General features: G+C 55.7%; 1 protein-coding gene across 9 annotated transcripts in view; it reads left to right on the top strand.

The window, feature by feature from the left end:
• Positions 1-27,340, top strand: part of LTBP3 (latent transforming growth factor beta binding protein 3) — a 1,616,087-nt gene that overhangs the window by 1,189,599 nt on the left and 399,148 nt on the right. The window lies entirely within an intron of this gene.

Below are 27,340 nucleotides of genomic sequence, written 5' to 3'. Positions count from 1 at the left end.
TTTTTTAAATAACAAACATGTTATACTTACCTCCACTGTGCAGCTCGTTTTGCACAGATTGGCCCCGAACCTGCTCTTCTGGGGTCCCTTGGCGGCTGTCTCAGCTTCCTCCTGCAGGTACTTCTCAGGTTCATGTGAGCTCCCTCGCATGGTGAGAAGCATCTGCGGGCACGCTCCCGTGATACAGCCAGCGGCTATAGCCGCTGGCTGTATCACACGGCCCCGCCCCCTGCGCTCCACGTCAGTGGATGTGATTGACAGCAGTGAGAGCCAATGGCTGTGCTGCTTTCCATCCATGCACTCCAGCCAATCAGCGGCCAGGCTGAACGGTGGAAAGGATGTCGGGGGACAAGCACAGGACTTTCGAGGGGTGAGGCAAGTAAAACGGGGGGGGGGCTTGGGGCACCAGGACTGTCAGATGTTTTTTCACCTTAATGCATAGAATGCATTAAGGTAAAAAAACATTTACCTTTACAACCCCTTTAAGCGGAGACACCTTTAGAAGGATTTATTTGAAGCCTTAGGAGATTTGTTGGCCCTGGGCTTGGAAGGTTGAATAGACTCCCTTCCACTGTCTGACTGAAAAACTGTATGTAAGCACTGGCCTCTCTGAATCCTTCTTAGGATCTCTTGTTAAACCGAAAGAGCTGCTGTTGTTTTTTTCTCTTCTGCGGGATTAGGCCAGATCTGCTGCCGAAAACCTGCTGAATTGCTGTTTCTAAGTCTTCCCAAAGATTAGCTTCCCGTCAAATTGAAATAAACACAGACATTGCTTAAAAGCTTTATCGGCCAAGCAATGCTTCAACCCTGATGCTCTGCGGGCTGTGACAGAATGAGCCATTATCTTTGCTGTCATCTTGACCTGATCAACAGCCACTTCAGCCACAACTCTACAGCAGTCTTGAAAACTGCAAAGGAGAAGAACTGCCACTTCCCAGACTTTTATCCAAACATCCAGCCACCAGCTCTGCTACCCACACTCTAAGGCTCGATTCATACCCATGCACTCCCAGCACTCTCTGCATTCCATAGACCCACACCACAGAACGTGTTCCATAGGAGACAATGGTAAATGGACGGTAGTGCAAAATGCAAAAAGCACCAAAAACGCACAAGTGCGAACCCAGCCCAAGTGCTGCTGCCACAGAACTGAGTGCTACTGCCAGTCTGCAGGCTACTCCGGCCAAACTATACAACCTTTTTAGGTCTGTATTTATTCTGAAATCCATAGGATCCCTAAAAGAGACCGAATCCTCCAGCGGAAGTGTAATGTGGTGGGCAAATCTATGTAATGAAGCATCCACCTTAGGCGTCGTGTCCCAAGGGGTACAGCATTGATACTCTATTATGCACATTGAGCTTCTTCTCAGGCCCCGCCCACTCATCGTCAATTACTTCTTTAATTTCAGAAATTAATGGGAAGGAAGGTAAAGATTTCTTTATATATGGTTAATATCTTTGCTGTTTCTTTGGAGGCGATGATTCTTCCTGCCTCTTCATCACAGCCTCCACCAAGGGGGGAACCAGTGCAAAAATCGAACATGCGATTCCGAGACCATCTCAGGCTCAGATGGATCCGAATCGCTATTGCCTTCAGAGTTAAAACGCACTGAAAACACATGATCTGAATCTGCAGATGCTGAAGATACAGCAGGATGAGCAGGATTCCTTGAACACTCTTTAACCCTTCCTTGATTGCGTGCTTAATGTAGGACTTAACCTGGTGTGCTTTTGCAGCATTGTCCTGAGCTGCCTCATTCAAGCAAGATGCACATACCCGTTTTCCACTGAGGACCTCATTTGAGCAGACCCAACAGGATTTTTCTTCTGCCTGGGCTGGCGATGAAGACCTATCCAAAGAAGAGGATCTTCTTCTATGTCTGCGCCAGGATTTGCTCTTTCTAGAGGCTGTCTGATGTCTTGACCTCTCTTGGCTCGGGTCCGAGCGACTAAAGTGAGGTAAGAACGAGGGAGATCTGGAATACTGGACAACGGGTATCTATCCAGCTACATGCGACTGCGATTTGTCATGTCTAGTCTTTTTACTCTTTTGCAACTGGAATGCTGATTAGGAACCTCTTTGGGGGTGTTATATATATATATATATATATATATATATATATATATATATATATTTTTTACAAAAAATAAAATAAATACAATTAAATTAGAATAAACTTCTCCATCCGAATCTTCAGTGCTAAGGCAGCTAGGCAGGCAAAATTCCCCAGACCTATAAAGGCACAGGACTAATAAAAACACTCTGACAGACAAGTAACACAGCAGAAAGTAATGAGAGACCTGGAAGAAGGCTTACCAGAGCAGAGTAGCAGATTGATCAACTGGAGGCTGAGATTAAACTAGAGGACAGAGCCTGCTGCAAATCAGCAAATCAGCAGTGAACATTCTGGTTTTTGCTAGGCAACCCAAAGAGGAAGCTACCTCTAACCTCACCTGCTCAACTCAAATACATGTGGAGGGGGTGAACTAGAAGTCCCAGCGAGCCAAACCACTGTGTGAACACACAAAAACATGGAAGAAGAGAGTGCCAGCACCTGCCTAACAAAGGTATATACAGTCATTTATACTGCCAGTGACCTTTGCCAGTAATAAACAGTCATTTATACTGTACCATACAAACCCAGCACCATGGGAACACACCTCCTCAGGAGATTTACAGCTTATATGAGGGGGGGGGGGGGGGGGGGTCTTCTGAACAGGGAGAGGCTGAACCCAAACAGGATGGATGGTGGATGGAGAAAAAATAATAATAAGCAAATAATAAAAATAAATTATAAAAGGCATCCGGCACGAGGACGAAAAAAAGAACACAGCCGCACTTTATGAGCTAAAAAAAGAGGTGGTCCTGGAGGGGTCAGAGGGGACGGAGCTGACCCATAGTAGGCTGACATGGGGAGGTCCAGGAAATATATATTTATATACATTTTACTCACTGGTGCTGATATAAAGGCAGAAAGAAGTCTTCTTCCTCTATTCGCACCAGCTTCTCTCCCAGATTCTCCACTTCTGAGCTGGGGAATCTGCGACGGAGATATTTCAGCGTAACGGCCATCATAAACTGGCTGTTTTTGACAGAACAGTTGTGTGCTATGATGGAAAGCAGAAAACATGTTCTCTGCTCCTCATTTCAGCTACAAAATCCGGTACACATGAGACATCAGCCGCGATCCTAAAGATCACCACTTTTGTCTCTTTTATAAAAGGACACCTTAGTCCATTTCTGTCATAGTATGCATAGAAACATGACACCATCCAGCATATATGTCCAATCTATAATATACAGTACATGAATTACTGTATCAATGTGGCATGAAGGCGATCAACCTGTGGCACTGTGAGGTGTTATGGAAGCCCAGGTTTCTTTGATAGTGGCTTTCAGCTCATCTGCATTGTTGGGTCTGGTGTCTCTCATCTTCCTCTTGACAATACCCCACAGATTCTCTATGGGGTTTAGGTCAGGCAAGTTTGCTGGCCAATCAAGCACAGTGATACCATAGGGTTGTCACCTGTCCGGGATTCACCCGGACAGTACGGGTTTTGAAACATGTGCCCGGGTCTCTGCCCACCTGAGACCCGGGTACATTATTCACTTCAGACCCGCCAGTGGCTCCCTGTGCTAAACTGTGCCGTGTCTCCTCGAGTCCGCAGCGAAATAGCGCTGGTTGATTTCTGCTGCTCAGCTGTCTGAGTGCAGGACGGGAGTCGGGACAGAGAGGCAGAGGTGGAGCCTCTATGGTGCTCTCCTCGAATCCTCTGGCTGCCTGCAGAAGGGACAAGGAGGTGGGCGGAGCCTCCCCTTTCCCTGCTGCTCTGAAATGTGTGCAGAGATTGCACTGACACTGGAGCCTTGTAAAGGTATGTTTTTGCCATCTCAGGATTTCAAAGTACACTCACCTCCCCTCCCCCCACCATACACTATGCATACACCCCCTCCTCCCACCATACACTATACATACATACACCCCCCTCCCCCACCATACACTATACTTACAGTTCTGCCACCTCTCTCCCATATTCCATCCATCCATATAGTTCTCTCTCTCTCCGCCTCATACACCATACATATATACAGTCCCCCCATATATACAATTCTCCCCCCATATATACAATTCTTCGCCCATCCACTGCCTACTGACAGCGTCCACTGCTCTACTGACACCGTACACTGCCCTACTGACACCGTCCACTGCCCTACTGACACCGTCCACTGCCCTACTGACACCGTCCACTGCCCTACTGACACCGTACACTGCCCTACTGACACCGTCCACTGCCCTACTGACACTGTCCACTGCTCTGACACCATCCACTGCCCTACTGACACCGTCCACTGCCCTACTGACACTGTCCACTGATCTGACACCGTCCACTGCTCTACTGACCCCATCCACTGCCCTAGTGACCCCGTCCACTGCTCTGCTGACTCTGTCCACTGCTCTTACACTGTCCACTGCTCTACTGACACCGGCCACTGCTCTACTGACACCGGCCACTGCTCTGACACCATCCACTGCCCTACTGACACCATCCACTGCTCTACTGACACCGGCCACTTCCATTACACTGTCCACTGCCCTACTGACACCGTCCACTGCTCTACTGACACCGTCCACTGCTCTACTGACACCATCCACTGCCCTACTGACACCATCCACTGCTCTTACACTGTACACTGCCCTACTGACACTGTCCACTACTCTTACGCTGTCCACTGCCCTACTTACACCATCCACTGCCCTACTGACACCATCCACTGCTCTTACACTGTACACTGCCCTACTGACACTGTCCACTACTCTTACGCTGTCCACTGCCCTACTGACACCATCCACTGCCCTACTGACACCATCCACTGCTCTTACACTGTCCACTGCCCTACTGGCACCATCCACTGCCTTACTGACACCGTCCACTGCTCTACTGACACCGTTCACTGGTCCACTGACACCGTCCACTGCCCCACTGACACCGTCCACTGCCCCAATGACACCGTCCACTTCCCTACTGACACCGTCCACTGCCCTACTGTCACCGTCCAATGCCCTACTGACACCGTCCACTGCCCCACTGACACCGTCCACTGCCCCAATGACACCGTCCACTTCCCTACTGACACCGTCCACTGCCCTACTGTCACCGTCCAATGCCCTACTGACACCGTCCACTGCCCTACTGACACCGTCCACGGCTCTACTGACACCGTCCACGGCTCTACTGACACCGTCCACGGCTCTACTGACACCGTCCACTGCTCTACTGACACCGTCCACGGCTCTACTGACACCGTCCACGGCTCTACTGACACCGTCCACTGCTCTTACACTGTCCACTGCCCTACTGACACCATCCACTGCCCTACTGACACCGTCCACTACCCTACTGGCACTGTCCACTGCTCTGACACCGTCCACTGCCCTAGTGACCCCATCCACTGCCTTAGTGACCCCATCCACTGCTCTACTGACTCTGTCCACTGCTCTTACACTGTCCACTTCCCTACTGACACCGGCTACTGCTCTACTGACACCGGCCACTGCCCTACTGACACCATCCACTGCCCTACTGACACCATCCACTGCCCTACTGACACTGGCCACTGCCCTATTGACACCATCCACTGCTCTACTGACACCGGCCACTGCCCTTACACTGTCCACTGCCCTACTGACACCATCCACTGCTCTACTGACACCGTCCACTGCTCTACTGACACCGTCCACTGCTCTAATGACACCGTCCACTGCCCTACTTACACCATCCACTGCCCTACAGACACCATCCACTGCTCTTACACTGGACACTGCCCTACTGACACTGTCCACTGCTCTACTGATACTGTCCACTACTCTTACGCTGTCTACTGCCCTACTGGCACCATCCACTGCCCTACTGGCACCGTCCACTGCCCTACTGACACCGTCCACTGCCCTACTGACACCGTCCACTGCTCCACTGACACCGTCCACTGCTCTTACACTGTCCACTGCCCTACTGACACCGTCCACTGCTCTACTGACACCGTCCACTGCTCCACTAACATCGGCCACTGCTCTTACACTGTCCACTGCCCTACTGACACCGTCCACTGCCCTACTGACACCGTCCACTGCCCTACTGACACCGTCCACTGCCCTACTGACATCGTCCACTGCCCTACTGTCACCGTCCACTGTCCTATCCACTGCCCTACTGACACCATCCACTGCCCTACTGTCACCGTCCACTGCCCTACTGACACCATCCACTGCTCTGACACCGTCCACTGCCCTAGTGACCCCATCCACTGCCCTAGTGACCCCATCCACTGCTCTACTGACTCTGTCCACTGCTCTTACACTGTCCACTTCCCTACTGACACCGGCTAATGCTCTACTGACACCGGTCACTGCCCTACTGACACCATCCACTGCCCTACTGACACCGGTCACTGCCCTACTGACACCATCCACTGCTCTACTGGCACCGGCCACTGCCCTTACACTGTCCACTGCCCTACTGACACCATCCACTGCTCTACTGACACCGTCCACTGCTCTACTGACACGTCCACTGCCCTACTGACACCAACCACTGCCCTACTGACACCGTCCACTGCTCTTACACTGTACACTGCTCTACTTACACCATCCACTGCCCTACTGACACCATCCACTGCTCTTACACTGTACACTGCCCTACTGACACCATCCACTGCTCTTACACTGTACACTGCCCTACTGACACTGTCCACTGCTCTACTGATACTGTCCACTACTCTTACGCTGTCTACTGCCCTACTGGCACCATCCACTGCCCTACTGGCACCGTCCACTGCCCTACTGACACCGTCCACTGCCCTACTGACACCGTCCACTGCTCTACTGACACCGTCCACTGCTCTACTGACACCGTCCACTGCTCTACTGACACCGTCCACTGCTCCACTGACATCGGCCACTGCTCTTACACTGTCCACTGCCCTACTGACACCGTCCACTGCCCTACTGACACCATGCACTGCCCTACTGACACCAAGCACTGCCCTACTGACACCGTACCACTGCTCTACTGACACCGGCCACTGCTCTTACACCATCCACTGCCCTACTGACACCATCCACTGCTCTTACACCGTCCACTGCCCTACTGACACCGTCCACTGCCCTACTGACACCGTCCACTGCTCTACTGAGACCGGCCACTGCTCTACTGACACCGGCCACTGCTCTTACACCGTCCACTGCCCTACTGACACCATCCACTGCCCTACTGACACCGTCCACTGCTCTACTGACACAGTCCACTACTCTTACACCGTCCACTGCCCTACTGACACTGCCCACTGCTCTACTGACACCGGCCACTGCCCTTACGCTGTCCACTGCTCTACTGACACTGTCCACTGCTCAACTGACACTGTCCACTGCTCTACTGACACTGTCCACTGCCCTACTGACACCATCCACTGCCCTACTGACACCATCCACTGCCCTCCTGACACCATCCACTGCCCTACTGACACCGCACCACTGCTCTACTGACACCGGCCACTGCTCTTACACCATCGACTGCCCTACTGACACCATCTACTGCTCTTACACTGTCCACTGCCCTACTGACATCGTCCACTGCCCTACTGACACCGTCCACTGCTCTACTGACACCGTCCACTGCCCTACTGACACCGTCCACTGCCCTACTGACACGTCCACTGCCCTACTGACACCAACCACTGCCCTACTGACACCGTCCACTGTTCTTACACTTTACACTGCTCTACTTACACCATTCACTGCCCTACTGACACCATCCACTGCTCTTACACTGTACACTGCCCTACTGACACTGTCCACTGCTCTACTGATACTGTCCACTACTCTTACGCTGTCTACTGCCCTACTGGCACCGTCCACTGCCCTACTGACACCGTCCACTGTTCCACTGACACCGTCCACTGCTCTACTGACACCGTCCACTGCTCCACTGACATCGGCCACTGCTCTTACACTGTCCACTGCCCTACTGACACCGTCCACTGCCAAACTGACACCGTCCACTGCCCTACTGACATCGTCCACTGCCCTACTGTCACCGTCCACTGCCCTATCCACTGCCCTACTGACACCATCCACTGCCCTACTGTCACCGTCCACTGCCCTACTGACACCGTCCACTGCCCTACTGACACCGTCCACTGCTCTACTGACACCATCCACTGCCCTACTGACACCGTCCACTGCCCTACTGACACCGTCCACTGCCCTACTGACACCCTCCACTGCCCTACTGACACCATGCACTGCCCTACTGACACCGTACCACTGCTCTACTGACACCGACCACTGCTCTTACACCATCCACTGCCCTACTGACACCATCCACTGCTCTTACACCTTCCACTGCCCTACTAACACCGTCCACTGCCCTACTGACACCGTCCACTGCCCTACTGACACCGTCCACTGCTCTACTGACACCGGCCACTGCTCTTACACCGTCCACTGCCCTACTGACACTGTCCACTGCTCTACTGACACCGGCCACTGCCCTTACGCTGTCCACTGCTCTACTGACACTGTCCACTGCTCTACTGACACTGTCCACTGCTCTACTGACACTGTCCACTGCCCTACTGACACCATCCACTGCCCTACTGACACCATCCACTGCCCTACTGACACCGTCCACTGCCCTACTGACACCGGCCACTGCTCTACTGACACCGGCCACTGCTCTACTGACACTGGCCACTGCCCTACTGACACCGGCCACTGCCCTACTGACACCGGCCACTGCCCTACTGACACAGTCCACTGCCCTACTGACACCGGCCACTGCCCTACTGACACCGTCCACTGCCCTACTGACACCGTCCACTGCTCTACTGACACCGACCACTGCTCTACTGACACCGGCCACTGCTCTACTGACACCGGCCACTGCTCTACTGACACCGGCCACTGCTCTTACACCGTCCACTGCCCTACTGACACCATCCACTGCCCTACTGACACCGTCCACTGCTCTACTGACACAGTCCACTACTCTTACACCGTCCACTGACCTACTGACACTGTCCACTGCTCTACTGACACCGACCACTGCCCTTACACTGTCCACTGCTCTACTGACACTGTCCACTGCTCTACTGACACTGTCCACTGCCCTACTGACACCATCCACTTCCCTACTGACACCATCCACTGCCCTACTGTCACCGTACCACTGCTCTTCTGACACCGGCCACTGCTCTTACACCATCCACTGCCCTACTGACACCATCCACTGCTCTTACACTGTCCACTGCCCTACTGACATCGTCCACTGCCCTACTGTCACCGTCCACTGCCCTACTGACACTGTCCACTGCCCTACTGACACTGTCCACTGCCCTACTGACACTGTCCACTGCCCTACTGACACTGGCCACTGCTCTTACACCGTCCACTGCCCTACTGACACCATCCACTGCTCTACTGACACAGTCCACTACTCTTACACCGTCCACTGCCCTACTGACACCGTCCACTGCCCTACTGACACCGTCCCCTGCCCTACTGACACCGGCCACTGCTCTACTGACACCGGCCACTGCTCTACTGACACCGGCCACTGCCCTACTGACACCGGCCACTGCCCTACTGACACCGGCCACTGCCCTACTGACACAGTCCACTGCTCTACTGACACCGTCCACTGCCCTACTGACACCGTACCACTGCTCTACTGACACCGGCCACTGCTCTACTGACACCGGCCACAGCTCTTACACCATCCACTGCTCTTACACTGTCCACTGCCCTACTGACACCGTCCACTGCTCCACTGACACCGTCCACTGCCCTACTGACACCGTCCACTGCCCTACTGACACCGTCCACTGCCCTACTGACACCGTCCACTGCTCTACTGACGCCGTCCATTGCTCTACTGACGCCGTCCACTGCTCTACTGACACCGTCCACTGCCCTACTGACACCATCCACTGCTCTACTGACACAGTCCACTACTCTTACACCGTCCACTGCCCTACTGACACCATCCACTGCCCTACTGACACCATCCACTGCTCTACTGACACCATCCACTGCTCTACTGACACAGTCCACTACTCTTACACCATCCACTGCCCTACTGACACCGTCCACTGCCCTACTGACACCATCCACTGCTCTACTGACACCGTCCACTGCCCTACTGACACCGTCCACTGCCCTACTGACACCGTCTACTGCCCTACTGACACCGTCCACTGCTCTACTGACACCGGCCATTGCCCTTACACTGTCCACTGCCCTACTGACACCATCCACTGCTCTGACACCATCCACTGCTCTACTGACACCGGCCACTGCTCTACTGACACCATCCACTGATCTACAGACACCAGCCACTGCCCTACTGACACCGTCCACTGCCCTACTGACACCTTCCACTGCTCTACTGACACAGTCCACTACTCTTACACTGTACACTGCCCTACTGACACCGTCCACTGCTCTACTGATACTGTCCACTGCTCTTACGCTGTCCACTGCCCTACTGACAAAATCCACTGCTCTACTGACATCAACCACTGCCCTACTGACACCGGCCACTGCCCTTACACTGTCCACTGCCCTACTGACACCATCCACTGCCCTACTGACACCAGCCACTGCCGTACTGACACCAGCCACTGCTCTACTGACACCAGCCACTCCTCTACTGACACCGTCCACTGCCCTACTGACACTGTCCACTGCCCTACTGACACTGTCCACTGCCCTACTGAAACCAGCCACTGCCCTACTGACACCGGCCACTGCCCTACTGACACAGTCCACTGCCCTACTGACACAGTCCACTGCCCTACTGACACCGTCCACTGCCCTACTGACACCGTCCACTGCCCTACTGACACCGTACCACTGCTCTACTGACACCGGCCACTGCTCTGACACCGGCCACTGCCCTACTGACACCGTCCACTGCTCTGCTGACACTGTCCACTGCTCTACTGACACCGTACCACTGCCCTACTGACACCGTACCACTGCTCTACTGACACCGGCCACTGCTCTTACACCATCCACTGCTCTACTGACACCATCCACTGCTCTCACACTGTCCACTGCCCTACTGACATCGTCCACTGCCCTACTGACATCGTCCACTGCCCTACTGACACCGTCCACTGCCCTACTGACACCGTCCACTGCTCTTACACCATCCACTGCCCTACTGACACCATCCACTGCTCTTACACTGTCCACTGCCCTACTGACATCGTCCACTGCCCTACTGACATCGTCCACTGCCCTACTGACACCGTCCACTGCTCTACTGACACCATCCACTGCTCTCACACTGTCCACTGCCCTACTGACATCGTCCACTGCCCTACTGACATCGTCCACTGCCCTACTGACACCGTCCACTGCTCTTACACCATCCACTGCCCTACTGACACCATCCACTGCTCTTACACTGTCCACTGCCCTACTGACATCGTCCACTGCCCTACTGACACCGTCCACTGCCCTACTGACACCGTCCACTGCTCTACTGACACCGGCCATTGCCCTTACACTGTCCACTGCCCTACTGACACCATCCACTGCTCTGACACCGTCCACTGCTCTACTGACACCGGCCACTGCTCTACTGACACCATCCACTGATCTACAGACAACAGCCACTGCCCTACTGAAACCGTCCACTGCCCTACTGACACCATCCACTGCCCTACTGACACCGTCCACTGCCCTACTGACACCGTCCACTGCTCTTACACTGTACACTGCCCTACTGACACCGTCCACTGCTCTACTGATACTGTCCACTGCTCTTACGCTGTCCACTGCCCTACTGACAAAATCCACTGCTCTACTGAGACCAACCACTCCCCTACTGACACCGGCCACTGCCCTTACACTGTCCACTGCCCTACTGACACCATCCACTGCCCTACTGACACCAGCCACTGCCGTACTGACACCAGCCACTGCTCTACTGACACCAGCCACTGCTCTACTGACACCGTCCTCTGCCCTACTGACACTGTCCACTGCCCTACTGACACCGGCCACTGCCCTACTGACACCGGCCACTGCCCTACTTACACCGGCCACTGCCCTACTGACACCGTCCACTGCTCTACTGACCCCATCCACTGCCCTCGTGACCCCACCCACTGCCCTACTGACACCGTCCACTGCCCTACTGACACTGTCCACTGCCCTACTGACACTGTCCACTGCCCTACTGACCCCATCCACTGCTCAATTGACACCGGCCACTGCTCTTACACCGTCCACTGCCCTACTGACACCATCCACTGCCCTACTGACACCGTCCACTGCTCTACTGACACCGCCCACTACTCTTACACCGTCCACTGCCCTACTGACACTGTCCACTGCTCTACTGACACCGGCCACTGCCCTTACACTGTCCACTGCCCTACTGACACCGTCCACTGCTCTACTGACACTGTCCACTGCTCTACTGACACCGTACCACTGCCCTACTGACAACGTACCACTGCTCTACTGACACCGGCCACTGCTCTTACACCATCCACTGCTCTACTGACACCATCCACTGCTCTTACACTGTCCACTGCCCTACTGACATCGTCCACTGCCCTACTGACACCGTCCACTGCCCTACTGACACCGTCCACTGCTCTACTGACACCGGCCACTGCTATTACACCATCCACTGCCCTACTGACACCATCCACTGCCCTACTGACACCATCCACTGCTCTACTGACACAGTCCACTACTCTTACACCGTCCACTGCCCTACTGACACTGTCCACTGCCCTACTGACACCATCCACTGCTCTACTGACACTGTCCACTGCCCTACTGACACCGTCCACTGACCTACTGACACCGTCCACTGCTCTACTGACACCGGCCATTGCCCTTACACTGTCCACTGCCCTACTGACACCATCCACTGCTCTGACACCGTCCACTGCTCTACTGACACCGGCCACTGCTCTACTAACACCGCCCACTGCCCTACTGACACCGGCCACTGCTCTACTAACACCGCCCACTGCCCTACTGACACCGGCCACTGCCCTACTGACACCGGCCACTGCTCTACTGACAGCGGCTACTGCTCTACTGACACCAGCCATTGCCCTTACACCGTCCACTGCCCTACTGACACCGTCCACTGCCCTACTGACACCGTCCACTGCCCTACTGACAGAGCCACTGCCCTACTGACACCGGCCACTGCCCTACTGACACCGGCCACTGCTCTACTGACACCGGCCACTGCTCTACTGACACCGTCCACTGCCCTTACACTGTCCACTGCCCTACTGACACCATCCACTGCTCTACTGACACCGTCCACTGCCCTACTGACACCGTCCACTGCCCTACTGACACCGTCCACTGCCCTACTGACACCGTCCACTGCCCTACTGACACTGTCTACTGCCCTACTGACACCGGCCACTGCCCTACTGACACCGTCCACTGCTCTACTGACACCGTCCATTGCTCTACTGACACCGGCCACTGCTCTACTGACACCGGCCACTGCTCCTACACTGTCCACTGCCCTACTGACACCGTCCACTGCCCTACTGACACTGTACACTGCCCTACTGACCCCATCCACTGCTCTACTGACACCGGACACTGCTCTTACACCGTCCACTGCCCTACTGACACCATCCACTGCCCTACTGACACCATCCACTGCTCTACTGACACAGTCCACTACTCTTACACCGTCCACTGCCCTACTGACACTGTCCACTGCTCTACTGACACCGGCCACTGCCCTTACACTGTCCACTGCCCTACTGACACCATCCACTGCTCTACTGACACTGTCCACTGCTCTACTGACACTGTCCACTGCTCTACTGACACCATCCACTGCCCTACTGACTCCGTACCACTGCTCTACTGACACCGGCCACTGCTCTTACACCATCCACTGCCCTACTGACACCATCCACTGCCCTTACACTGTCCACTGCCCTACTGACACCATCCACTGCTCTACTGACACTGTCCACTGCTCTACTGACACTGTCCACTGCTCTACTGACACCGTCCACTGCCCTACTGACACCGTACCACTGCTCTACTGACACCGGCCACTGCTCTTACACCATCCACTGCCCTACTGACACCATCCACTGCTCTTACACTGTCCACTGCCCTATTGACACCGTCCACTGCCCTACTGACACCATCTACTGTCCTACTGACACCGTCTACTGCTCTACTGACACCGTCCACTGCTCTACTGACACCGGCCACTGCTCTTACACCGTCCACTGCCCTACTGACACCATCCACTGCTCTACTGACACAGTCCACTACTCTTACACCGTCCACTGCCCTACTGACACTGTCCACTGCCCTACTGACACTGTCCACTGCCCTACTGACACCGGCCACTGCCCTACTGACACCGTCCACTGCTCTACTGACCCCATCCACTGCTCTAGTGACCCCATCCACTGCTCTACTGACTCTGTCCACTGCTCTTACACTGTCCACTGCCTTACTGACACCGGCCACTGCCCTACTGACACCGGCCACTGCCCTTACACTGTCCACTGCCCTTCTGACACCATCCACTGCTCTACTGACACTGTCCACTGCTCTACTGACACCATCCCCTGCCCTACTGACACCGTACCACTGCTCTTCTGACACCGGCCACTGCTCTTACACCATCCACTGCCCTACTGACACCATCCACTGCTCTACTGACTCTATCCACTGCTCTTACACTGTCCACTGCCTTACTGACACCGGCCACTGCCCTACTGACACCGGCCACTGCCCTTACACTGTCCACTGCCCTACTGACACCGTCCACTGCCCTACTGACACCATCCACTGCCCTACTGACACCATCCACTGCCCTACTGACACCATCTACTGCTCTACTGACACCGTCCACTGCTCTACTGACACGGCCACTGCTCTTACACCGTCCACTGCCCTACTGACACCATCCACTGCTCTACTGACACAGTCCACTACTCTTACACCATCCACTGCCCTACTGACACCATCCACTGCCCTACTGACACCATCCACTGCTCTACTGACACTGTCCACTGCCCTACTGACACCGTCCACTGCCCTACTGACACCATTCACTGCTCTGACGCTGTCCACTGCTCTACTGACACTGGCCACTGCTCTACTAACACCGTCCACTGCCCTACTGACACCGTCCACTGCCCTACTGACACCGTCCACTGCCCTACTGACACCGGCCACTGCTCTTACACTGTCCACTGCCCTACTGACACCTTCCACTGCTCTACTGACACCGTCCACTGCTCTACTGACACCGGCCACTGCTCTACTGACACCGGCCACTGCTCTTACACTGTCCACTTCCCTACTGACACCGTCCACTGCCCTACTGACACTGTCCACTGCCCTACTGACACTGTCCACTGCCCTACTGACCCCATCCACTGCTCTACTGACACCGGACACTGCTCTTACACCGTCCACTGCCCTACTGACACCATCCACTGCCCTACTGACACCATCCACTGCCCTACTGACACCATCCACTGCTCTACTGACACAGTCCACTACTCATACACCGTCCAATGCCCTACTGACACTGTCCACTGCTCTACTGACACTGGCCACTGCCCTTACACTGTCCACTGCCCTACTGACACCGGCCACTGCCCTTACACTGTCCACTGCCCTACTGACACCATCCACTGCTCTTACACTGTCCACTGACCTACTGACACCGTCCACTGCCCTACTGACACCATCTTCTGCCCTACTGACACCGTCTACTGCTCTACTGACACCGTCCACTGTTCTACTGACACCGGCCACTGCTCTTACACTGTCCACTGCCCTACTGACACCATCAACTGCTCTACTGACACAGTCCACTACTCTTACACCGTCCACTGCCCTACTGACACTGTCCACTGCCCTACTGACACTGTCCACTGCCCTACTGACACTGTCCACTGCCCTACTGACACCGGCCACTGCCCTACTGACGCCGTCCACTGCTCTACTGACCCCATCCACTGCTCTAGTGACCCCATCCACTGCTCTACTGACTCTGTCCACTGCTCTTACACTGTCCACTGCCCTACTGACACCGGCCACTGCCCTACTGACACCGGCCACTGCCCTACTGACACCGTCCACTGCTCTACTGACACCGTCCACTGCTCTACTGACACCGGCCACTGCTCTACTGACACCGGCCACTGCTCTTACACTGTCCACTGCCCTACTGACACCGTCCACTGCCCTACTGACACCGTCCACTGCCCTACTGACACTGTCCACTGCCCTACTGACCCCATCCACTGCTCTACTGACCCCATCTACTGCTCTACTGACCCCATCCACTGCTCTACTGACACCGGCCACTGCTCTTACACCGATCACTGCCCTACTGACACCATCCACTGCCCTACTGACACCATCCACTGCCCTACTGACACCATCCACTGCCCTACTGACACCATCCACTGCCCTACTGACACCGGCCACTGCTCTTACACTGTCCACTGCCCTACTGACACTGTCCACTGCCCTACTGACACCATCCACTGCTCTACTGACACAGTTCACTACTCTTACACCGTCCACTGCCCTACTGACACTGTCCACTGCTCTACTGACACCGGCCACTGCCCTTACACTGTCCACTGCCCTACTGACACCATCCACTGCTCTACTGACACTGTCCACTGCTCTACTGACACTGTCCACTGCTCTACTGACACCATCCACTGCCCTACTGACACCGTACCACTGCTCTACTGACACCAGCCACTGCTCTTACACCATCCACTGACCTACTGACACCATCCACTGCTCTTACACTGTCCACTGCCCTACTGACACCGTCCACTGCCCTACTGACACCATCTACTGCCCTACTGACACCGTCTACTGCTCTACTGACACCGTCCACTGCTCTACTGACACCGGCCACTGCTCTTACACTGTCCACTGCCCTACTGACACCATCAACTGCTCTACTGACACAGTCCACTACTCTTACACCGTCCACTGCCCTACTGACACTGTCCACTGCCCTACTGACACTGTCCACTGCCCTACTGACACTGTCCACTGCCCTACTGACACCGGCCACTGCCCTACTGACACCGGCCACTGCCATACTGACGCCGTCCACTGCTCTACTGACCCCATCCACTGCTCTAGTGACCCCATCCACTGCTCTACTGACCCCATCCACTGCTCTACTGACTCTGTCCACTGCTCTTACACTGTCCACTGCCCTACTGACACCGGCCACTGCCCTACTGACACCGGCCACTGCCCTACTGACACCGTCCACTGCTCTACTGACACCGTCCACTGCTCTACTGACACCGGCCACTGCTCTTACACTGTCCACTGCTCTACTGACACCGGCCACTGCTCTTACACTGTCCACTGCCCTACTGACACCGTCCACTGCTTTACTGACACTGTCCACTGCCCTACTGACAGTGTCCACTGCCCTACTGACACTGTCCACTGCCCTAGTGACCCAATCCACTGCTCTACTGACACCGGCCACTGCCCTACTGACACCGGCCACTGCCCTACTGACACCGTCCACTGCTCTACTGACACCGTCCACTGCTCTACTGACACCGGCCACTGCTCTACTGACCCCATCCACTGCTCTAGTGACCCCATCCACTGCTCTACTGACTCTGTCCACTGCTCTTACACTGTCCACTGCCTTACTGACACCGGCCACTGCCCTACTGACACCGGCCACTGCCCTTACACTGTCCACTGCCCTTCTGACACCATCCACTGCTCTACTGACACTGTCCACTGCTCTACTGACACCATCCACTGCCCTACTGACACCGTACCACTGCTCTTCTGACACCGGCCACTGCTCTTACACCATCCACTGCCCTACTGACACCATCCACTGCTCTTACACTGTCCACTGCCCTACTGACACCGTCCACTGCCCTACTGACACCATCCACTGCCCTACTGACACCATCCACTGCCCTACTGACACCGTCTACTGCTCTACTGACACCGTCCACTGCTCTACTGACACCGTCCACTGCTCTTACACCGTCCACTGCCCTACTGACACCATCCACTGCTCTACTGACACAGTCCACTACTCTTACACCATCCACTGCCCTACTGACACCATCCACTGCCCTACTGACACCATCCACTGCTCTACTGACACTGTCCACTGCCCTACTGACACCGTCCACTGCCCTACTGACACCATTCACTGCTCTGACGCTGTCGACTGCTCTACTGACACTGGCCACTGCTCTACTAACACCGCCCACTGCCCTACTGACACCGGCCACTGCCCTACTGACACCGGCCACTGCTCTACTGACACCGGCCATTGCCCTAACACTGTCCACTGCCCTACTGACACCATCCACTGCTCTACAGACACCAGCCACTGTTCTACTGACACCGTCCACTGCCCTACTGACACCGTCCACTGCCCTACTGACACCGTCCACTGCCCTACTGACACCGTCCACTGCCCTACTGACACCGGCCACTGCTCTTACACTGTCCACTGCCCTACTGACACCTTCCACTGCTCTACTGACACCGTCCACTGCTCTACTGACACCAGCCACTGCCCTACTGACACCGGCCACTGCTCTACTGACACCGGCCACTGCTCTTACACTGTCCACTGCCCTACTAACACCGTCCACTGCCCTACTGACACTGTCCACTGCCCTACTGACCCCATCCACTGCTCTACTGACACCGGACACTGCTCTTACACCGTCCACTGCCCTACTGACACCATCCACTGCCCTACTGACACCATCCACTGCCCTACTGACACCATCCACTGCCCTACTGACACCATCCACTGCCCTACTGACACCATCCACTGCTCTACTGACACTGTCCACTGCTCTACTGACACTGTCCACTGCTCTACTGACACTGTCCACTGCTCTACTGACACCATCCACTGCCCTACTGACACCGTACCACTGCTCTACTGACACCAGCCACTGCTCTTACACCATCCACTGCCCTACTGACACCATCCACTGCTCTTACACTGTCCACTGCCCTACTGACACCGTCCACTGCCCTACTGACACCATCTACTGCCCTACTGACACCGTCTACTGCTCTACTGACACCGTCCACTGCTCTACTGACACCGGCCACTGCTCTTACACTGTCCACTGCCCTACTGACACCATCAACTGCTCTACTGACACAGTCCACTACTCTTACACCGTCCACTGCCCTACTGACACTGTCCACTGCCCTACTGACACTGTCCACTGCCCTACTGACACTGTCCACTGCCCTACTGACACCGGCCACTGCCATACTGACGCCGTCCACTGCTCTACTGACCCCATCCACTGCTCTAGTGACCCCATCCACTGCTCTACTGACCCCATCCACTGCTCTACTGACTCTGTCCACTGCTCTTACACTGTCCACTGCCCTACTGACACCGGCCACTGCCCTACTGACACCGGCCACTGCCCTACTGACACCGGCCACTGCTCTACTGACACCGGCCACTGCTCTACTGACACCGGCCACTGCTCTACTGACACCGGCCACTGCTCTTACACTGTCCACTGCCCTACTGACACCGTCCACTGCTCTACTGACACCGGCCACTGCTCTTACACTGTCCACTGCCCTACTGACACCATCAACTGCTCTACTGACACAGTCCACTACTCTTACACCGTCCACTGCCCTACTGACACTGTCCACTGCCCTACTGACACTGTCCTCTGCCCTACTGACACTGTCCACTGCCCTACTGACACCGGCCACTGCCATACTGACGCCGTCCACTGCTCTACTGACCCCATCCACTGCTCTAGTGACCCCATCCACTGCTCTACTGACCCCATCCACTGCTCTACTGACTCTGTCCACTGCTCTTACACTGTCCACTGCCCTACTGACACCGGCCACTGCCCTACTGACACCGGCCACTGCCCTACTGACACCGTCCACTGCTCTACTGACACCGTCCACTGCTCTACTGACACCGGCCACTGCTCTTACACTGTCCACTGCTCTACTGACACCGGCCACTGCTCTTACACTGTCCACTGCCCTACTGACACCGTCCACTGCTTTACTGACACTGTCCACTGCCCTACTGACACTGTCCACTGCCCTACTGACACTGTCCACTGCCCTAGTTACCCCATCCACTGCTCTACTGACACCGGCCACTGCCCTACTGACACCGTCCACTGCTCTGACACCGTCCACTGCTCTACTGACACCGGCCACTGCTCTACTGACCCCATCCACTGCTCTAGTGACCCCATCCACTGCTCTACTGACTCTGTCCACTGCTCTTACACTGTCCACTGCCTTACTGACACCGGCCACTGCCCTACTGACACCGGCCTCTGCCCTTACACTGTCCACTGCCCTTCTGACACCATCCACTGCTCTACTGACACTGTCCACTGCTCTACTGACACCATCCACTGCCCTACTGACACCATCCACTGCTCTTACACTGTCCACTGCCCTACTGACACCGTCCACTGCCCTACTGACACCATCCACTGCCCTACTGACACCGTCCACTGCTCTACTGACACGGCCACTGCTCTTACACCGTCCACTGCCCTACTGACACCATCCACTGCTCTACTGACACAGTCCACTACTCTTACACCATCCACTGCCCTACTGACACCATCCACTGCCCTACTGACACCATCCACTGCTCTACTGACACTGTCCACTGCCCTACTGACACCATTCACTGCTCTGACGCTGTCCACTGCTCTACTGACACTGGCCACTGCTCTACTAACACCGCCCACTGCCCTACTGACACCGGCCACTGCCCTACTGAGACCGGCCACTGCTCTACTGACACCGGCCATTGCCCTAACACTGTCCACTGCCCTACTGACACCATCCACTGCTCTACAGACACCAGCCACTGTTCTACTGACACCGTCCACTGCTCTACTGACACCGTCCACTGCCCTACTGACACCGTCCACTGCCCTACTGACACCGTCCACTGCCCTACTGACACCGTCCACTGCTCTACTGACACCGGCCACTGCTCTTACACTGTCCACTGCCCTACTGACACCTTCCACTGCTCTACTGACACCGTCCACTGCTCTACTGACACCGGCCACTGCTCTACTGACACTGTCCACTGCCCTACTGACCCCATCCACTGCTCTACTGACACCGGCCACTGCTCTTACACTGTCCACTGCCCTACTAACACCGTCCACTGCCCTACTGACACTGTCCACTGCCCTACTGACACTGTCCACTGCCCTACTGACACCATTCACTGCTCTGACGCTGTCCACTGCTCTACTGACACTGGCCACTGCTCTACTAACACCGCCCACTGCCCTACTGACACCGGCCACTGCCCTACTGACACCGGCCACTGCTCTACTGACACCGGCCATTGCCCTAACACTGTCCACTGCCCTACTGACACCATCCACTGCTCTACAGACACCAGCCACTGTTCTACTGACACCGTCCACTGCTCTACTGACACCGTCCACTGCCCTACTGACACCGTCCACTGCCCTACTGACACCGTCCACTGCCCTACTGACACCGTCCACTGCTCTACTGACACCGGCCACTGCTCTTACACTGTCCACTGCCCTACTGACACCTTCCACTGCTCTACTGACACCGTCCACTGCTCTACTGACACCGGCCACTGCTCTACTGACACCGGCCACTGCTCTTACACTGTCCACTGCCCTACTAACACCGTCCACTGCCCTACTGACACTGTCCACTGCCCTACTGACACTGTCCACTGCCCTACTGACCCCATCCACTGCTCTACTGACACCGGACACTGCTCTTACACCGTCCACTGCCCTACTGACACCATCCACTGCCCTACTGACACCATCTACTGCCCTACTGACACCGTCTACTGCTCTACTGACACCGTCCACTGCTCTACTGACACAGTCCACTACTCTTACACCGTCCACTGCCCTACTGACACTTTCCACTGCCCTACTGACACTGTCCACTGCCCTACTGACACTGTCCACTGCCCTACTGACACCGCCCACTGCCCTACCGACGCCTTCCACTGCTCTACTGACCCCATCCACTGCTCTAGTGACCCCATCCACTGCTCTACTGACTCTGTCCACTGCTCTTACACTGTCCACTGCCCTACTGACACCGGCCACTGCCCTACTGACACCGGCCACTGCCCTACTGACACCGTCCACTGCTCTACTGACACCGTCCACTGCTCTACTGACACCGGCCACTGCTCTACTGACACCGGCCACTGCTCTTACACTGTCCACTGCCCTACTGACACCGTCCACTGCTCTACTGACACCGTCCACTGCCCTACTGACACTGTCCACTGCCCTACTGACCCCATCCACTGCTCTACTGACACCGGACACTGCTCTTACACCGATCACTGCCCTACTGACACCATCCACTGCCCTACTGACACCATCCACTGCCCTACTGACACCGGCCACTGCTCTTACACTGTCCACTGCCCTACTGACACCATCCACTGCCCTACTGACACTGTCCACTGCCCTACTGACACTGTCCACTGCCCTACTGACCCCATCCACTGCTCTACTGACACCGGACACTGCTCTTACACCGTCCACTGCCCTACTGACACATCCACTGCCCTACTGACACCATCCACTGCCCTACTGACACCATCCACTGCTCTACTGACACAGTTCACTACTCTTACACCGTCCACTGCCCTACTGACACTGTCCACTGCTCTACTGACACCGGCCACTGCCCTTACACTGTCCACTGCCCTACTGACACCATCCACTGCTCTACTGACACTGTCCACTGCTCTACTGACACTGTCCACTGCTCTACTGACACCATCCACTGCCCTACTGACACCGTACCACTGCTCTACTGACACCGGCCAATGCTCTTACACCATCCACTGCCCTACTGACACCATCCACTGCTCTTACACTGTCCACTGCCCTACTGACACCGTCCACTGCCCTACTGACACCATCTACTGCCCTACTGACACCGTCTACTGCTCTACTGACACCGGCCACTGCTCTACTGACACCGGCCACTGCTCTTACACTGTCCACTTCCCTATTGACACCGTCCACTGCTCTACTGACACCGGACACTGCCCTACTGACACTGTCCACTGCCCTACTGACCCCATCCACTGCTCTACTGACACCGGACACTGCTCTTACACCGATCACTGCCCTACTGACACCATCCACTGCCCTACTGACACCATCCACTGCCCTACTGACACCGGCCCCTGCTCTTACACTGTCCACTGCCCTACTGACACCATCCACTGCCCTACTGACACCATCCACTGCTCTACTGACACAGTTCACTACTCTTACACCGTCCACTGCCCTACTGACACTGTCCACTGCTCTACTGACACCGGCCACTGCCCTTACACTGTCCACTGCCCTACTGACACCATCCACTGCTCTACTGACACTGTCCACTGCTCTACTGACACTGTCCACTGCTCTACTGACACCATCCACTGCCCTACTGACACCGTACCACTGCTCTACTGACACCGGCCAATGCTCTTACACCATCCACTGCCCTACTGACACCATCCACTGCTCTTACACTGTCCACTGCCCTACTGACACCGTCCACTGCCCTACTGACACCATCTACTGCCCTACTGACACCGTCTACTGCTCTACTGACAACGGCCACTGCTCTACTGACACCGGCCACTGCTCTTACACTGTCCACTTCCCTATTGACACCGTCCACTGCTCTACTGACACCGGACACTGCCCTACTGACACTGTCCACTGCCCTACTGACCCCATCCACTGCTCTACTGACACCGGACACTGCTCTTACACCGATCACTGCCCTACTGACACCATCCACTGCCCTACTGACACCATCCACTGCCCTACTGACACCGGCCCCTGCTCTTACACTGTCCACTGCCCTACTGACACCGTCCACTGCCCTACTGACACTGTCCACTGCCCTACTGACACCATCCACTGCCCTACTGACACCATCCACTGCTCTACTGACACAGTTCACTACTCTTACACCGTCCACTGCCCTACTGACACTGTCCACTGCTCTACTGACACCGGCCACTGCCCTTACACTGTCCACTGCCCTACTGACACCATCCACTGCTCTACTGACACTGTCCACTGCTCTACTGACACTGTCCACTGCTCTACTGACACTGTCCACTGCTCTACTGACACTGTCCACTGCTCTACTGACACCATCCACTGCCCTACTGACACCGTACCACTGCTCTACTGACACCGGCCACTGCTCTTACACCATCCACTGCCCTACTGACACCATCCACTGCTCTTACACTGTCCACTGCCCTACTGACACCGTCCACTGCCCTACTGACACCATCTACTGCCCTACTGACACCGTCTACTGCTCTACTGACACCGGCCACTGCTCTACTGACACCGGCCACTGCTCTTACACTGTCCACTGCCCTACTGACACCGTCCACTGCTCTACTGACACCGTCCACTGCCCTACTGACACTGTCCACTGCCCTACTGACCCCATCCACTGCTCTACTGACACCGGACACTGCTCTTACACCGATCACTGCCCTACTGACACCATCCACTGCCCTACTGACACCATCCACTGCCCTACTGACACCGGCCCCTGCTCTTACACTGTCCACTGCCCTACTGACACTGTCCACTGCCCTACTGACACTGTCCACTGCCCTACTGACACTGTCCACTGCCCTACTGACCCCATCCACTGCTCTACTGACACCGGACACTGCTCTTACACCGTCCACTGCTCTACTGACACCGGCCACTGCTCTTACACTGTCCACTGCCCTACTGACACCATCAACTGCTCTACTGACACAGTCCACTATTCTTTCACCGTCCACTGCCCTACTGACACTGTCCACTGCCCTACTGACACTGTCCACTGCCCTACTGACACCGGCCACTGCCCTACTGACCCCATCCACTGCTCTAGTGACCCCATCCACTGCTCTACTGACTCTGTCCACTGCTCTTACACTGTCCACTGCCCTACTGACACCGGCCACTGCCCTACTGACACCAGCCACTGCCCTACTGACACCGTCCACTGCTCTACTGACACCGTCCACTGCTCTACTGACACCGGCCACTGCTCTTACACTGTCCACTGCCCTACTGACACCGTCCACTGCTCTACTGACACCGTCCACTGCCCTACTGACACTGTCCACTGCCCTACTGACCCCATCCACTGCTCTACTGACACCGGACACTGCTCTTACACCGATCACTGCCCTACTGACACCATCCACTGCCCTACTGACACCATCCACTGCCCTACTGACACCGGCCACTGCTCTTACACTGTCCACTGCCCTACTGACACCGTCCACTGCCCTACTGACACTGTCCACTGCCCTACTGACCCCATCCACTGCTCTACTGACACCGGACACTGCTCTTACACCGTCCACTGCCCTACTGACACCATCCACTGCCCTACTGACACCATCCACTGCCCTACTGACACCATCCACTGCTCTACTGACACAGTTCACTACTCTTACACCGTCCACTGCCCTACTGACACTGTCCACTGCTCTACTGACACCGGCCACTGCCCTTACACTGTCCACTGCCCTACTGACACCATCCACTGCTCTACTGACACTGTCCACTGCTCTACTGACACTGTCCACTGCTCTACTGACACCATCCACTGCCCTACTGACACCGTACCACTGCTCTACTGACACCGGCCACTGCTCTTACACCATCCACTGCCCTACTGACACCATCCACTGCTCTTACACTGTCCACTGCCCTACTGACACCATCTACTGCCCTACTGACACCGTCTACTGCTCTACTGACACCGTCCACTGCTCTACTGACACCGGCCACTGCTCTTACACTGTCCACTGCCCTACTGACACCATCAACTGCTCTACTGACACAGTCCACTACTCTTACACCGTCCACTGCCCTACTGACACTGTCCACTGCCCTACTGACACCGTCCACTGCCCTACTGACACCGGCCACTGCCCTACTGACGCCGTCCACTGCTCTACTGACCCCATCCACTGCTCTACTGACCCCATCCACTGCTCTACTGACTCTGTCCACTGCTCTTACACTGTCCACTGCCCTACTGACACCGGCCACTGCCCTACTGACACCGTCCACTGCTCTACTGACACCGTCCACTGCTCTACTGACACCGGCCACTGCTCTTACACTGTCCACTGCTCTACTGACACCGGCCACTGCTCTTACACTGTCCACTGCCCTACTGACACCGTCCACTGCCCTACTGACACTGTCCACTGCCCTACTGACACTGTCCACTGCCCTAGTGACCCCATCCACTGCCCTACTGACACCGGCCACTGCTCTACTGACACCGGCCACTGCCCTACTGACACCGTCCACTGCTCTACTGACACCGGCCACTGCTCTACTGACACCGGCCACTGCTCTTACACTGTTCACTGCCCTACTGACTCCGTCCACTTCCCTACTGAACCTGTCCACTGCCCTACTGACCCCATCCACTGCTCTACTGACACTGGACACTGCTCTTACACCGATCACTGCCCTACTGACACCATCCACTGCCCTACTGACACCATCCACTGCCCTACTGACACCATCCACTGCCCTACTGACACCGGCCACTGCTCTTACACTGTCCACTGCCCTACTGACACCGTCCACTCCCCTACTGACACCGTCCACTGCCCTACTGACACTGTCTACTGCCCTTCTGACCCCATCCACTGCTCTACTGACACCGGACACTGCTCTTACACCGTCCACTGCCCTACTGACACCATCCACTGCCCTACTGACACCATCCACTGCCCTACTGACACCATCCACTGCTCTACTGACACAGTTCACTACTCTTACACCGTCCACTGCCCTACTGACACTGTCCACTGCTCTACTGACACCGGCCACTGCCCTTACACTGTCCACTGCCCTACTGACACCATCCACTGCTCTACTGACACTGTCCACTGCTCTACTGACACTGTCCACTGCTCTACTGACACTGTCCACTGCTCTACTGACACCATCCACTGCCCTACTGACACTGGCCACTGCTCTTACACCATCCACTGCCCTACTGACACCATCCACTGCTCTTACACTGTCCACTGCCCTTCTGACACCGTCCACTGCCCTACTGACACCATCTACTGCCCTACTGACACCATCTACTGCTCTACTGACACCGTCCACTGCTCTACTGACACCGGCCACTGCTCTTACACTGTC

This window comes from Lithobates pipiens, unplaced genomic scaffold (genome assembly GCF_037356315.1).
Source record: "Lithobates pipiens isolate NorthernLeopardFrog02 unplaced genomic scaffold, aLitPip1_a1.2 Scaffold_10, whole genome shotgun sequence".
Classification (NCBI taxonomy): domain Eukaryota; kingdom Metazoa; phylum Chordata; class Amphibia; order Anura; family Ranidae; genus Lithobates; species Lithobates pipiens.
Note: the sequence above shows the minus strand (reverse complement) of the source record. Positions and strands in the feature narration are given on the sequence as shown.